At 44.1% G+C, this 15,705-nt stretch overlaps 1 protein-coding gene across 2 annotated transcripts in view; it reads left to right on the plus strand.

Annotated features, from left to right (window-relative positions):
• Window positions 1–335: 335 nt before the first annotated feature.
• BASP1 (brain abundant membrane attached signal protein 1) overlaps window positions 336–15,705 on the plus strand; it is a 54,549-nt gene continuing 39,179 nt past the window's right edge. Inside the window, exon 1 of one of the 2 annotated variants that reach the window (XM_040262480.1) lies at window positions 336–588. The gene's annotated coding sequence lies outside the window, so the exon portion shown is untranslated. Of the gene's footprint in view, window positions 589–947; window positions 1,057–15,705 lie in introns of those variants that run through there. The other variant, XM_040262482.1, reaches the window with a different exon arrangement.

A 15,705-nucleotide genomic window follows, 5' to 3' on the forward strand; every position in this document is an offset into this window, starting at 1 on the left:
TGTGTGTGTGTGTGTGCCCCAAACATCGCCGGCGCTGCGGGGGGAGGAGAGGCGACGGAGATGGGGAGCCAAGGACTGGAGAGGAGTGGAGGGGAGGTGGGTTGAGAGTGGGCTAGGAAGGCAGGAGGGGCCCGGGGATGGAGGGAAGGGGAGGAGGCGAGGAGGGGAACCAGCCCTTTGGAGAAGGCAGGCGGGGGTACCCGGGCGGACGGGGCTGGGGGACCGCGGGGAGCGGACGGGAGGCGGGCGGGGCCCCGAGCGGGAGGGAGGGGAGGGGCGTTCGAGGGGCGGGGCGAGCGGGGGGCGGGCGGGCGCGCGGGGGGAGGGCGCAGGGCAGGAAGGGGAGGGGGAGCGCGCGCGCGAGAAATGCAGAGGCTGCGGCGGCGGCGGCGAGGGCAGTAGCGGCAGCGGCGAGGGCGGCGGCGGCAGCAGCGCGACAGCTCGCTCCTCGCTCCGGGCTCCCCGCCGTCGAGCCGGGGAGAGAGCCTCCCGCCTAGCGGCCAGGCACCCGGCCGGACGACGCCCAGCGACCCGGGCCCCTCCGCGGCACCGCGTTCACCTCGGGGCGGCCACAGGCACCCAGACCCGGTAAGGAGGCGCGCCCCGGTGGCCCTCGCAGCCGCCGCGGACCCGGGGTGCCGGCCACCCCGGGGGCCTCCGTTTCCTTCCCCCCACCGGCACCCCCCCCTTCTTTCCCCATCTGTACCCGCCCCACCCCCCCGAGGCCCTTTGTTCTCTCTCGGCACCGCGGCCCAGGATGGGGGGTGTGGGGAGGGGGAGTGGTGCGGGGCCCCCGATTAGACGGCGCTGGTCGTGGGGGTGGGGATCCCTCGGGGAGGGCTCCGTCGCGCCGCGGGGAACTGAAGAGATGGGGGGCGGCCCCCTGAGGTGGGTGGCTGCAGCCACTCGCAGGGTGGGGAGGCTGGGGGGATGGGGGTGCTGGTGAGCCTGTTAAGCGGAGTTGGTGGTGGGTAGCGGGAGGAAAGCAGCTAGTGCAGCAGGACATTGCCGAACGTGAAGCCCTTGCGGTGCACTGAGTCCCGAAGAGACGGTTTTGTGAGTCTGGTGGGAGAGGCTGTCACCCGCCCGGCTCATCGCCGGGAAGAAGGCGCTGGGTGCGGGGGTCGCAGCGGCAGAAGACGAAGGGTGGGGGTGGGGTGGGGCGAGAGTGTAAGGGGGAGAAGGGATACGGGGGGACGTGGTGTGATCAGAAGGAAGGAGGTGGCTTTTTGGTTCAGCAAATGGGTTTCCTTGGCTGCTGGGACTCCTGAATCTTGGCTTGGAGTGGCCGAGGAATGCGAGGCTCACACGACAGCGTGCCTCCGGAAGCACCACTGAGCCGATCAGAGCCCCAGCTCCGGAGGGGGCCGAGCTGCCTTGCCATTAACCTGTGGGCTCCATCTGAGCGTTTCCTTGTCTCCAGCACTCAGTTCGGAGAATGCGCTGGGCGCCTCCTCTGGCGGCCCTGGCCCGGAGGGTGTGAGCTGGAACCTGACAGCGCGCGGCCCCTCGCCGCCCAGCCCGGCCGGGAGCGAAGGTTCGGGGTTTAGTAGGTTTTGCCTAAAGCGCTAACACTGAAACCTGATGCCTGGCCCCTGTTCCCCCTTCTACGCCCAATCGCCTCCTCCCTCCTTCCCCAAAGAATAAAAATTGCAGAATCCTTGGATCCGAGCGCACACACAATGCGTGGCTACAAACCGCATTCTTTTCATGAATATTCATCGAACGCTTGGCTGGGCTCCTTATCTGCTTCCTCAAGAGACATTTCCGCCTTGAAACGAACTCCGTGAACAGTCTTTGCCTGTGTAATTTTCACCCTGCTTAAAATAACGCAGCGCACATGGGTGCATTTTTTAGTATCTGGAACAGGATTGACAACCACGCCTCGGTCTGCCGCGAGGCCACTAGCATATCTGCGGCAGGTTAAAATCAAACACTGTCAAAGAGGTGGTCTTCCTGCACTAGGGGTGTGGATCAGCCCCGCAGGGATTACAACCGGGGCTCACAGACCTCAGTACTGCGGGCAAAATGAATGAATCCGGACTGTAATTACCTATTCCTTTGTCTTGGCCTCGCGCATGCGCCGGAGAGCAGGGTGTGGAGGGCCCGGGCCGACCCATCTGATCCCTCCATCACCCACCCACCCACTCCCTTCCCAAGCCCAGGAACAAAGGCGTTTGCCCTAAATGTTGCGTGAAACCCTTGGATACAGATGACAGTTTCCCCGCACCCCGTGCGTATATTTCTTCTCCCAGGCTATCTCATCTTTTGCCTTCTTAGCTATTTCAATTGATGAAAAATAAGATTAGCCTTGATGCTGAGGGCAAACTGTGGGGTTTAATGTTTTTGTAACCGAACACTGCTCTTTTCCTTTCTCGTGCTGTTCATTGTTCTTTTTCCTGTAACATATCGCACTGCAGTGATGGTGGCCCTATTAATTTGCATCAGTTAACCGTTTGTCTGAAAGATTTTTGCTGCTGGCCATTTGATGAAGGGACATTGGTCTCAAAAATGACAGTGGGTCTTCCCCCTGGTGTCACTACGGGAAAAATTAAGACATTTGGCATTTCTTCGAACAAGAGGGCCTACAAAACCCAGAGCTGAGAAAATCATTACTTTGTCAGGATCCTAACGCTGTTTTCTTTTGATTCCTACCTCATTGTTTCATTAGGAAAATCCGAGAAGAACCCCATGGAGATGGAGACCACTGGTAGGGGAGGAAGAAGGCACATGGGGCTGCTGGGGTGAAGATGGTCTATTAAGTTCTTAATTTTTCTTTTCCATATATATCGATATACGTCTCCATATATATATACATATGTGGACACACACACACATTTGATGGTTGATGACTGATTTTTCTTTACAGTGATGCAGATTATGGCCTCTTTTTGGGCCCGTTTGTTCTACCAGCTAAAAAGAGACTTAACTGTTGTGTATAAAAAGGAGCTAAATAATTATCTTTTTGCTATGGTACATTACACTTGAAAGAATTTTATGTTTCAGTATTCTCAGTACACCCTGGTAAGACAACACGTGGCAGGAAAATGGAAATTATCTTTTTTGTTCCTGTTAATAAAACTTGATATTGATCAAGTTGAATGTATCAGGACCTTTATTTGATATGGAGGGTAGCCGCCTGCTACCCATGGTCCTCCATAGTACTGGGTGGATTTTTTAGGGTTTAGAGGGCTAGGGGTAGGGTTTTTTTTTCTTTAGGTTATGTTTTTGAGGAACAGATGAATCAGAGTATAGATCACATGCAATAACAAGTATATACCAATATGCCCCCAATTCGAGGAGTCTCAGGTTTTTGAGCAAGATAATTTTTAAATTGAATTATAAATGATCGGTTACCTTATTCTTTTACCCAGCTAGCTTTTTGGCAAGCTTTAGCAGGTAGAGAAAGGGAGCTGAGTCTTTTGACAAAATGCGCCAACAATGACCATATTATCAGTGGCGCCAGTGGCGTATCTCTCCTTAACTGATACACTTGCTCTCATTATGCAGGCAGAAGAGAACCTTTTCTCCCCACAGACCACCCTAATTTGAACATCTTGATTTGAGTGGAAGAGTCCTACGGGGCTTTGGCTCCTTATCTTTGGAGTCGTCCGTTGCAATCTTCCTGGATTTACTAGAACAAACCGTATTATAATCTAAGGTGTGATGTATTCTGTCTCGTTAATTTTTGTCTTCAAAAATTTTTTCATATGAAGGACAATTTCAAACCATTTTCATCCCACAGTCAAGATAAGGGGAGTATGAAAAACTTAGAAGATTTGGTCACTGTTAAATGGATGTCTGTAATATCCACTATAATTTTGTAAAAAATTACCCAAATCCGAAACCGTTTTTAAGGAAAGTAAGGTGGCAGGTATATACATATGTATACACACACACACACAATTTGTGTATATATATATATATACACACACTAATGTTACAAAATAAATTTTATTACTGATATGAAACAAAATAGTTGGTATAAAATATCATTTTATAGTGCTTCATGTTGGTCTTTGGAAAATAATCAGTTTTCTGTTTTTCTCAGTATGTATATAGAAGGGAGAGCCTAGCTAGTCTTCTAAGATACTTGTTTCCAATTTTTACCAGTGTACCCCTGAAATAAATGGGTTGCATTGAGCATCTTAAATTAGCGTGTTCATTTAGGATCTTAAACATTCACAGGAAAGCATTTTAAAAGCTGTAATAAACAAATGCTTATACTAAACAAGATTTATAAAGTTGCTCTGCCTTATTTTTGTTATTGTTTATAAAATTTTGTTTTGAAAATATTTAAAAAGAGGCCTGCTCACTATTGTTCATCAAAAGCAATTGATTTCCTTTGGTTTCTGATTCTGTTGAAAGAGATGTTCTGAATTGCTTAGGTCTTTATCTTTCTAATATGTAGTTTTAACTACTTTATTTATATCCTCTATCAAAAGATTAACATCTTCTTGATGATTGTTTTAGTTGGTAAACTGGAAGCCAGGTACTGTGGAGGTAAAACTGAGCTTGTATATGAGTTGAAGTTCTGGAGGTGGGTGGGGGGATGGGGGCGGAATCTGTTGTTTTATCAAGTTTTCTTAACTCATTGAATCCTGTCCATTTATTCTGACTCTTAAGACTTTGGGTAATACAATGCAATGGGAACTTTACTTTACAGCTTAAGTCTGGTGGATTAGTATCAGGAAATAACCCAGGCTGTGAATAGCCAGAATGTTTTTTAGAGAGAAAATATTCTCGATAGGGGGGTTTCCTAGGGTGTAGTCGAAAGGAGAGTCAGTTTGAAAAATCTCTAGGCACTGGCTGGGCCACTTTGACCAAACTGCTTCAGACCACTCTGAATTTCGTTTTATCCAATTGTAAAACTGGAGTAATAATTCCTAATTTTAAGCTATAAAAAGGATCGCACGTGTCTGAAAAGGGCGTAAGTACCGTGGCTGGCTCCTCGAGGCCCCTCGCCCTCAGTCTGCATTTGCAACGTAGTCATCAGTGTGACTGACATCAGTAACTAATTTCTGTATATTGAGCTGTGTTTTTGTTCCATGCTGATTAAGACTTGAGGGTTTCAGTATATTCAGTCAGAAATAGGATATTTCAAACCTCATGGAGATACATATTTGAAATTCTATGAGATACCGTATGGGAGTTTGCTCCCATGTGGACTGAATGACGCCAGAATGGCCACCCTCACTGAATTTCCCACGGCTGCCTACATAACTCAAGAGATGGCATTTCAGTTCTTTTGAGAAAATACAGGGGTGGTCTTAAAACCACAGAAGTTCCCAGCCTGCCAAAAGATTTTTGTTAAATGCCGTCCCCTCCCCTGCTATCAAGACAGACATCTAGGTAAGTGCCATGTAAGAAAATGTCCAGTAAACCGTATCAGAAGTAAATGATAATCATCTAGATCTTTCCAGTGGATAGTTAAATTGTAATTTTGAAAAGACACAAGCCTAGGAAGCAAAGTGATTAAACGACATTCTCGTCTTTGTTCTGGAACTCAGAAATGGGATGACGTGGATGCTGAGTCTCATAGTATATTTTTCTTCTTCTGCACCCTAAGGGTTTAAGGAACATTAAAAATCAGGCTTTCCAAAGGCAGTAGATGTTTTTGAACAAAAACAGAGAAAGCAAGAGTTTTTTTGACTAGCCAAGGAAGTTAGAGAGGGGAGGTGCTGATTGAGCATGCCTCGAAATCTAGGAGTAAATTCCTGAAAGCTTTAGAGACTTTGAAATGGAAGCCATCTGCAAGCGCCACAGGGACCCAGGTCATAAGGACACATGTCAAGATTATATAAGAAAATGGTGTTCAGCTGGGAAGGCGAAGTATTTCCACATTTCCTTATCACTTGACGCTTTCTAAACTTGTTTTTGAATTGATTTATTTTCTTAATCATTTTGGATGACTTAAGAATTTCTTTTTAGCCATTTACTAGTTGTGTGACATTTATCAAATTGCTTAACTTCTCTGTGCTTCAATTCTCATCTGTAAAGTGAAGATTACAATATAGAGTTTCTGTAAAGATTAAGTAATCAAACAGGAGAATACCTCACACATTCTGTGTACCTTTATAATGCACACTCACTGTAAAGTGAGAGGACCAGCTTTCTTTACTTCATCCTCTGTATCTATAGCTGTTTATATTCTTTCTTCGAAGGTTATCGTTGCAAGAAAGTCTGGTTGAGGTACCTTGGACAGGAGTTAGTAGAACATAGAAATCTGGTTTAGAAAAGCCTCCAAGTGCAGCTCTGATACCTTGAAGTTGTTGCCAAGATACTTGTGCTAGTTTTAAAAGTCCAGAGTGGGTCCCCAGCCCCCATATTGATTAGTATTACAATGAAAAACAATACGGTGAAAGTCTTTGGAACTTACAGCCCCTGCTGACTCAGATGGTAAAGAGTCTGCCTGTAATGCAGAAGACCCAGGTTTGACCCTGGGTCAGGAAGATCCCCTGGAGAAGGAAATGGCAACCCACTCCAGTGGAGATCTTCAGAGAAAGGCTCTCTGTTTTGATCTGGACTCCACTGGAAGACCTTAGGTATAGACACAATTCATTCATAACCTGAAAAGACTTGGCTTTGTGGTGTCCTGAATCAAGGTGCATTCATTGGCATCTGAAAGGAGTCAGTACAAAGATTGGTAAAAACCAATTTAGATATTTAAAATCCTGAGGACACTGTTCCACATCCCTACCACCCGCACCAGGAATAAAACCAAAGCTTGTCTTATTCAGGGATGTGAAGATATTGTTACCTGTTGACAAAATCTCTGGAAATAATTATCCCCCTGGCAACCTTAGTCAGTGTGACAAAAAAAAAAAAAAAAAAAAGAAGTTCTTTAGCCTTCCAGATATTTGAGATGGTTTATCCTGGAATCACTTTGACTTTTCAGGCATTTAATTCAGGGATCTGCCTAAGTGATTCATCTTTGGCTTTCTGGACACTGGGCTTTGCGTTGAGTGAAGGTAAAATCATTTTCATTTTGGTTAAATTATTTTTTCTAATAGTTTCTTTAAACAGGATTTTGAATCTTACGGAATCAGAAGGGAAATTAATTTATCTGTCAGGTATCCACTGTGGGAAAGTGGTTTTGGGTATGGTAAGTGTATCATAGAAGAAATTTCCTTTTTCCTTTTAAATATGGAGAAGTTAAGGGATGAAATTGGACATCTGTTGACTATTATGTGTCTTATGCTGTAATTGAAATTTATCCCCTTAAATTGTAAGAGGCATTTTGCCTGTGAATAAATGACCCCCCAGAAAGGAGGGTTAAATAATGTACATAAGATCCTAGGGCTAACAGAAATTAATAGAATTTGGATCCATGTCTAATAGTTCTATTCTGCTGGCCAATGCTGATTTTTCCCGTAAGCCTTGGCCATTTTATCTCATGTAATATGGACACTTGGGATAAAATGGATAATATATTGTAACACATTAACCTCTTCAATATTCATTTAGAGAGAGTTGTGCTAGGTTCTTCTCTGAAAAATTATCTTAGAAGAGATACACTGTCTAATAAATATTTAATCCATAAATGCATTTAGTGGCCTCTAGATTAGAAATGCTTCCTGTTGTGTGAATATAGGCTGATGTCTTTAAGTCATCTCTTTTTCTGGGGATGACGATGATAAAGGCTGCTTTTGAGGACTATAGAGAAATGGCCTCGTTGCACTTCACATGTAGAAATAATCACTCAAATGCCTTACCTGTAATTCTACTTTTGAAATACTAATCAGAGACACTAATCAGCCCTCTTCCAGCTCTGTAGTTGCCTGATTAGAAATAAACCAAGTCCTGAACTCGTGACCCCATTTTCATTCTACCTCCAGGAAGGGTTCCTTTTCACGATGTCAGTGGCTGCGTTTAAATACTCCTAATTATGAACGCAACCTCAGTGTTCTTTTGTAAATTCTTGCATCATCCTAACAGAAGGATTGTAAGCTCATCACCAAAACACTTCTTTTGGAACTCAGAGGACCTTAGAAATGTTAGTGGCATAGTGAAGGTCCCATGAGCTGGTTAGTGGCCAAGTGGAAACCCAGGTTATTTCCCACTAAAACTCCATTCCTACCAGCCCTCCTTTTGGTCTAATTGAGTCAAACCCTTACTATCTTCAGCTTAAAAAAAAAAATTCCTTCCTTTCTTTGACTCTGATACCAGTTTTGGGTTTTTTTTTTTTTTTTTTTTAAGTCTTTATTGAGTTTGTTAACAATATTACTTCTGTTTTTTTACGTTTTGGGTTTTTGACCCTCGAGGCACTTGGGATCTAAGTTCCCCAAACAGGGATGGAATCCACACCCTGTGCCTTGGAAGGGGAAGCCTTAACCACTGGACCACCAGGGAAGTCCCTGATAACAGTTTTTGAAAATCCAGTCCTGATCCTGTGTTCTCTCCAGCAGAGAACCAGTTCCACCTTCTTGATAGCACCACTTGTGCTTCCTGCCTGCTGCTGCTTTTTCGACATGCCATCTTCTCCGCTTTCTTCTTATTATAGGCGTGTGGTTTCCTTCAGATGCTAAAGAATTTATGGCATGCGTTAAAATAATTTCGCCCAGAAGACTAAATTTTTGTGTCATATCTTTGTTTCTCTCCTAAAATAAACAAATGTTGCAGGGTTTGGAGCCTGCAGATGGAGGGTAGGAGTTTGAAAAGAAAGCCAGTTGGTTTTAGACTAATTTGGGGGCTGTGGAGTGAGCAGAGCAGTGAAGCATTGTGCCCTAGAAATGCTCCAGAATCTCCTGGAAGATCCAGTGTGCACAGTGCTGTAGAGATGGACATGAGTCTTTCTGTCCGTTCCTAGGGTTATCTGGACTCCCCAGGTGGCACTAATGATAAAGAACTCAGCTGTCCAGGGCAACATACATAAAAGACAGTGGGTTTGATCCCTGGGTCAGGAAGATCCCCTGGAGGAGGGCATGACAACCCAGCCCAGTATTCTTACTTGGAGAATCCCATGGACAGAGGGGCCTGGTAGGCTGCAGTCCATAATGTCGCAAAGAGTCAGACAGAGCGAGTTAGCATACACAGACAGTCTGGTTTACTGGCTTGAGAGCTGCGTGAAACATGAGGTTTGATCTTTTTTCTTTAGAATGATCAGAATGATCATTTGTGGTATTTGGGATGATTTAGAGGATTTAAAAGGGCAGTAAGTTTCTGAAGTAGTCATTAAAATATGAAACTGAAGTACTTAAGTTGTTAAAACGCTTGATAAAGCTTAATATATTCAGATGCTTGAAATGAATTTTAGCAATGTAAACTGTGCATTTGTATTTGGAGAAACTATGATAAGTTTATTTTTAGATAAGAGAGTTCTAATTCATATTTTAAACAATCTATTTAGACATTTCAGTAAGTAGAGAATGAGTCTTAGATAAGTTTATATTTTTTCCCCAGGGAACCCTGCAATAAACAAATCACTTTGCAATTTTGTTTATGCTTTTAAATTATCAGTTTTGCAGGTTCAGAAATGGAAATATTTCTTAAATAAAGCCAAATTAAACCCTTTTCTTTTTTTTTACATTTATGAGGCAAAGGATATCAGAGAACAGCTTCTCCTGGTTAAGCTTTCTAAATTACGAGTATCCTAGATTGCTTGGCCAACTAATTTTGAAAAGACCCACATCATTTACCTGATGGTGGCCATTCAAAACACCATTGCCAGTAGGCTAATACAATAGCCAAGTTAAACAGTAACAGGATCTACTTGGGGAAATAGTATATCAAAAGAGAAAGCAATAACAACCATCTAGTGCCTGTGAGGACATCCAGATTTCCTTGGAATCACTGGATCTTCCCACAGTCCTGTTTTAAGCCTCTCTGAGCTTGTCTTGGAAACCATAGGGGCTGTAGAAGATTTGCTGACTCTGACCTTTATGAATATTCTCAGCTGTTTCAACATGGGATAAGAGCATCTGAGTTTGCTTTAGGCATGTTTAAGACTTGGGGAAAAGGAAACTCTAGAGAAATCAGTGACTTACAGATAGAGAGATTTGAGATGGCTTTCCTCCTTTATCCTGTATTCCATCCAAGAGGTAGGGTGAGATTATATGACCACTTGGGTATTCACTGAAGACTTGATTGATTAAATGAGGTGTTCTGGAATCTAATTTGCATGACTCATTTTCCTAAGATAGGAAAAAAAGAGTTTCAATTAACAATTAATGGTGACAATGGTTCTTAACAGAGTCTTGTGATCGCCCAGCCTCAATGAATACAATTGACCAGAGGTTATTACGGCACTAGAGTTTCTCAGTAGCCCTGGTCTTTTGTTGAGACTTCAAGCTTTGAATTCCCAGGGCTCACCCAGCTGGACTTTAGAAACCTGGTTCCAGAACTTCTACTATGTGGTTTTCAGACAAATAGTAACAAGTGTTTGTAGCAATGGTCTCCCACCGAGAGCATTTGTAGCAATGGTCTCCCACCGAGAGCATTTGTAGCAATGGTCTCCCACCGAGAGCATTTGTAGCAATGGTCTCCCACAGGTTAACACAAGGTTGATGGTTTCCCAGGTATGTGATTCTACATGTGACTCACATCTGAGTGTCACTCTTGTCCATTACCTAATTCAGTGGTTGACTAAGGAAAAGTCTCGTTGAAAGTTTCATTGGTATAAGAGACAGAAGCAATAGCTCACTCCACTTAACCTCCACCCTTTCTGTTCTAACTGGCTTCGCTCCTACCTTCCAAAGAGCTTAGCCTTCATTTCATTTATACTAAAGTCTCCTGGGTGGGTGGGTACGAGGTCCTCCTAGGAGAACTCAACTGGCTACAATGCAGAGAAAAACAACTACATGATGGGATTATGACACATACTTCCACTAAGGTAAGAGAAGAATTTTTAAAAAACTGAGTCTGAAGGTCACCAAGCTTCTCATGTCTCTGCCTCACCCAACCATGTTAATTGGTCCTTTCCTGCCTGAAAAATATCACATGGTTGTACTTTAAACTTTAATGTTGTCAGTAGTAATACATTTTATGACTGTATCCTTATTTCCAGCAACAAATATTACCATATTAAGGGGAGATGTGGTGGTTAGAGGAATCAGTTGGCAACTTAGGGTTTGTCCCAAGTTAAATTAGGATTTGTACCCACGCTGCCACCTTTAACTTGCCTTCTTTATGATCAAGAGTGACCGTTTGCATATGTCTTTCCTGTTAGTGATCCCCTTTGCTAGGCATACTACTTAAGGAGTGTTCTTCTATCTGTAGTGAGATAGCCAAGGGTCCCAAATAAAGGGTAAAGAGTCCAGAATGATGTAATACTGCAAAAAAAGTTACTGCTGTTATAAGTGGAATGAAGAAAATAGAGGTGAGCATTATTTCTGTTGGAAGAGGGTGTCATCTGGGGCAGATAATATCTAAAAACTAGCCCCCTCAATTTCCTAAACCCTTAGGGTATTTAGATAGCATCATATAAAATTACTGTTAGCAGCACACAGCATGGTGAAGCAGCAAGCCCTGACATGTTAGCAGCTGTTTGCATAGTTTACCTGGCAGAGAAAACATCTAACTGCTAGAACAAATGTTTCAGATCGCTAATGTGCACCGTGGTTAGTGTGAAGTGTAAGTTGGCTGCGGAAGAATTTCCACTGAATTCTGATTCTGATAACACAGTTAACTACCACCCTAACTAAACCATCCCATCTTGAGAGAGGAAGACGCCTTTGGGAGTAATAGCATTTCTTATTAAATACTGAGGTTTGTGAAAATCCTTCTGAAAAGAAGGAAATGGCTATGCTTGAGGGAAGTTTCCACGGGGTATTTTTGCAGCTCTGTTTCTGGATGGAGAGAGGGGAACACCATTCCTTTCTGTTCCTGAGAGTGTCTGGATTCCCCTTGTGTGGGCAGGGTTTCTGGTAAGTACAATACAGGAAGCAAAACTGCATTGTTCTAGATCAGCAGTCGGTGACCTCGTTTCTAGGCCCCAACCCCCTCTTTCTAATGCTTTCAGGGGAGAAAAGGAGCCTGGAGAGTGAGAGGAGGCAGGGGAGGGGCAGGAGAGCTGGAGATAATCGTGTGTAACAGGCATTGCAGAGGCAGGGCACTTTGTTCCTGGGTTCCTCTGCTAGGGCTGCCATGACAGGCTCCCCGGACTGGAGGCTACAGTGCCAAAGTCAAGGTGTTGCCCCGTTCAGCTTCCTCTTGCGATGTCTCGCCCTGGCTTGCAGATGGCTGCCTTCTGGCTGGGTCCTCCTTGAGTCTTCCATGTGTGCGTGCACCGCTGGTATTCCTCTCTATGTCCCAATCTCTTTGTATAAGGACACACCAGTTCTATTGGATTTAGGCCTACCTCTGTGGCCTCATTTTCACCTAATTTACCTCTTAAGTTTTGAGGTGCAGTAAGTTAGAACTTCAGCATACGAATGAAAGCAGGGCACAGCCCATTTCACATTAGGAAAGGTGGTTTAGAGGAATATTCAAAGCCGCTGTGCAAAGTGCCCCGTTCCCTGCCCTCAAGACAAAGGAGGTGGGGAGAATCAGCTCCCCTGGAGCCTCTGGTTTTGTTGTTGTTCAGACACTACGTCCGACTCTTTGTGACCTCATGGACTGCAGCATGCCAGGCTTCCCTGTGCTTCACCATCTCCCGGAGTTTGCTCAAACGCACGTCCACTGAGTCGGTGATGCCATCCAACCGTCTCATTCTCTGTCGTCCCCTTCTCCTCCCATCTTCAGTCTTTCCCAGCATCAGGGTCTTCCAGAGAGTCAGCTCTTCACATGAGGTAGCCAAAGTACTGGAGCTTCAGCTTCAGTCCTTCCCGTGCCTGTGGTTTACTCCTGGCAAATCCATGTGAGGCAAGCCTGAGCAGTGTTCTCTTTTGACAACATGAGATGCAGAGAAGTTAATTTCCTTGAGATTCACATCACTAGGAAAGGTAGAAACTATGTGGACTTCAAAACCTATTTCTATGGCTCCCTCGGGCTGGGGATGGCAAAGGGTATGTGCAGGTACTATTCTCTCTGTTGTACTCAGGATAGATGTGGGATGAGGCCTCAGAATCTTTCTCAACACTGCTCTAGGCAGTTGCCGCCAATCAATAGGTATTAATATGTGGTGCAGCCCTTTTCATTCCAGCACTACATGATCATGCCTTTCCTCTGCATGAAGCCTTTTCCATTGGTTATCCATATTTCTAAATACAGCAAGGGAATAAAGAAAGAGAGAAGGATTGACATAGTCCAGGTCATGTAAAGGACACCCATTCTTGAGTAGATTAAAATAGAGGTATTCTGGGGGGAGAAAAAGAAAAAACACAACTCCTACCAGTAGTGGCATTGGTCAAGAGCCCTTCTTAATGTAGATGGAAGGGTTGACCAGATGTTTAAGCCAGTTTAAAATCCTGTACCAGCATCCATGCTTGTTGGTAGGGATTCAGGGTCCAGAAGAATCTTACTGTGGGCAAGTGTTTATTGGATGGATGGTTGAAGACATTAGAAGATACAGGTTTTAACAGAAAGCAAATGTGGAAAGAATGGTTGGAATTTTGATAGGTTTCTCTACAGTGGGACAGTAAGGGTAGGGAAGCTAGTGTCAGTCATATGAAGTTTTTGATAATGAAAAAATCAAGGCTTATGAATTCTGGGGCCTTTCCAAGAAGTAAAACAAGTAGTGATACTGAAGGGACTCTTTGAGGGGGCATTCTCAACAAGTGTGAATGTGGCTGTATCTTCACCTAACACTCTGGCGGCTCTTTTTCAGAAAGCACTTGACTTTTGAAAGTGCCCTTTCAAGTAATTCAGTCATTGCCTTTCTGTTTCGAGCTGCAGGTCACGTCATGTTGTGTTTAACTATAGCGATAAAAATATTACCTCACTAAGCCACAGTCTAATTGAATATAGTAATTCAATTTGGTGAAGCTAGATGAGCCACCGGCCCTAAACTAAATTGAAAGTTGCTACTGTTTCATATCTTTTATGGAAATAATTTTCTTCATAAAACCTGCAATGTTACTGTAGAATTTTTTTAACTCTTTAATTTATGCAACATCGGTCTTTGAGCCGATGTCTGCAGTCTTCTTTCGGTGTTCAGTTTCTGATCAATAGCACCTTCTTCCATTCATTCCAGAAAACGGGGATCTTCCTGCAAACAAAGGTCTGGGGCATCTCCCTGGTCATTGCCCCTCATATCCGTCCATTCCTCTCTACACTAAGTCGTGAACGTAGTTGAAGTTTTCACCCCTCTCCTCGATTACTGTGGTCATACTCTGCTAAATGCACGCGTGGCATTCCTGTGCTGAACACTTTTTTATCATGACTTTCTGTTACACGTAGAATAAAATTATCAGAATCCTTTGCCAATCTGTAAGTTCCCTCGAGTTCACCTTCTGTTTTCCTCTTCAGCCTCCTCTAATCCCCATTCTCACCCGTGTGGCCTGCCTTTCAGTTCTTCCAAATGCTCCAGCCCCTTTCCCATTGTTCTTCCAGGAATATTCTTTTTTCCATTGTTCAAGTACTCCTCAACCTAAAAATGCCACTTTCTCAGATGTTCCTTTCCTGACTGTCCCCATCCCTCTCAGAGCACTTGGCATTTTTGGCTCTTAATTGATCAAAACATGATGTGATTATTTAATGTCTCCATTCCTCTGGATGGAAAGACCCAGGAGGCAGGGATGCGTCAGTTTTGATGATCCGTGACAGAGCTGTCCAGCAGTTCTGGGGCTTACGTAGTGCTTCATATTTGCTCGGTGTCAAGGTTGTCCACAGGACCATATATTTCATGGAGGGCACACATCCTCTGAAAGTCACCTTTGGCGGCTGAGATAACTTCCATGTATTGACATGCAATTTCACCTCATCAGTTGTGCTTACTATGAAGATGAATACCTGATGAACTCCAATTAGTGTAATTATTCTGTTTCCAAGCACCAACCTTAGTGGTAATTGTTGTGCAGGCCTGTGACTTTATGGAGTAATTAGTATTAATGGCTCATGCATCCAGACTTCCTCCTAAGGTAGGGTGTCAAATAATGAAATTGTGTTATTTGGGAAACAGCAGTATTACCCTGTGAGGTCTTTTCAGACAGAAACCACAGCAAGTGAACATTGGGGCAGATTGTAGCTGTACTTCTCATGCGTTCTTTCAAGTGCTTGAATGTCACGGGTCTGCCATGAACCGGTCATATTGAGCATCTTAACCACTGAATTTTTATAACAGACTTTGTGAGGTCGGGAGTATTAGGCCCCCAGATGAGCATAATGATTTTAACACTAATAGATTATAAACTTAATGAAGTAAATATGAATTTAATGGGCAGAGGAGCCTGGCAGGCTACATACAGTCCATGGGGTAGCAAAGAATCAGATATGACTGAGCACACAGCCCTGATTTTATGCTGTGACCTCTTACTCTAAATGATTTTCTCCAGCACAAGGCTTTGCTTCGTTCATCTTTGGATGTCAGTTTCTAGCACGAAACCTATGGTCCAGTAAGGACTGAAGGCATAAGAGGTCATGTTTTACGGCCATGTGACATCTTGCTGTGCAGATAAAGGCATATTTCAGAGTACTGACCTTTGCTGTACTTTCACATCCCGGAACCAGCTTGTAACAAACTTTTAGCAGATAATCACAGTGTTTCCTTTGGGTTGGTTGGGGTGAACACAATTTAAACGGTTGTGATTTACTCCTCATCCACCCCTTACCCCCACCATTTACAGGTACTCTTTGATGGTCAGTGTTCAACTTTCATTGTCTCATCCC

This window comes from Oryx dammah, unplaced genomic scaffold, assembly GCF_014754425.2.
Source record: "Oryx dammah isolate SB20612 unplaced genomic scaffold, SCBI_Odam_1.1 HiC_scaffold_20, whole genome shotgun sequence".
In the NCBI taxonomy this organism is placed as follows: Eukaryota; Metazoa; Chordata; class Mammalia; order Artiodactyla; family Bovidae; genus Oryx; species Oryx dammah.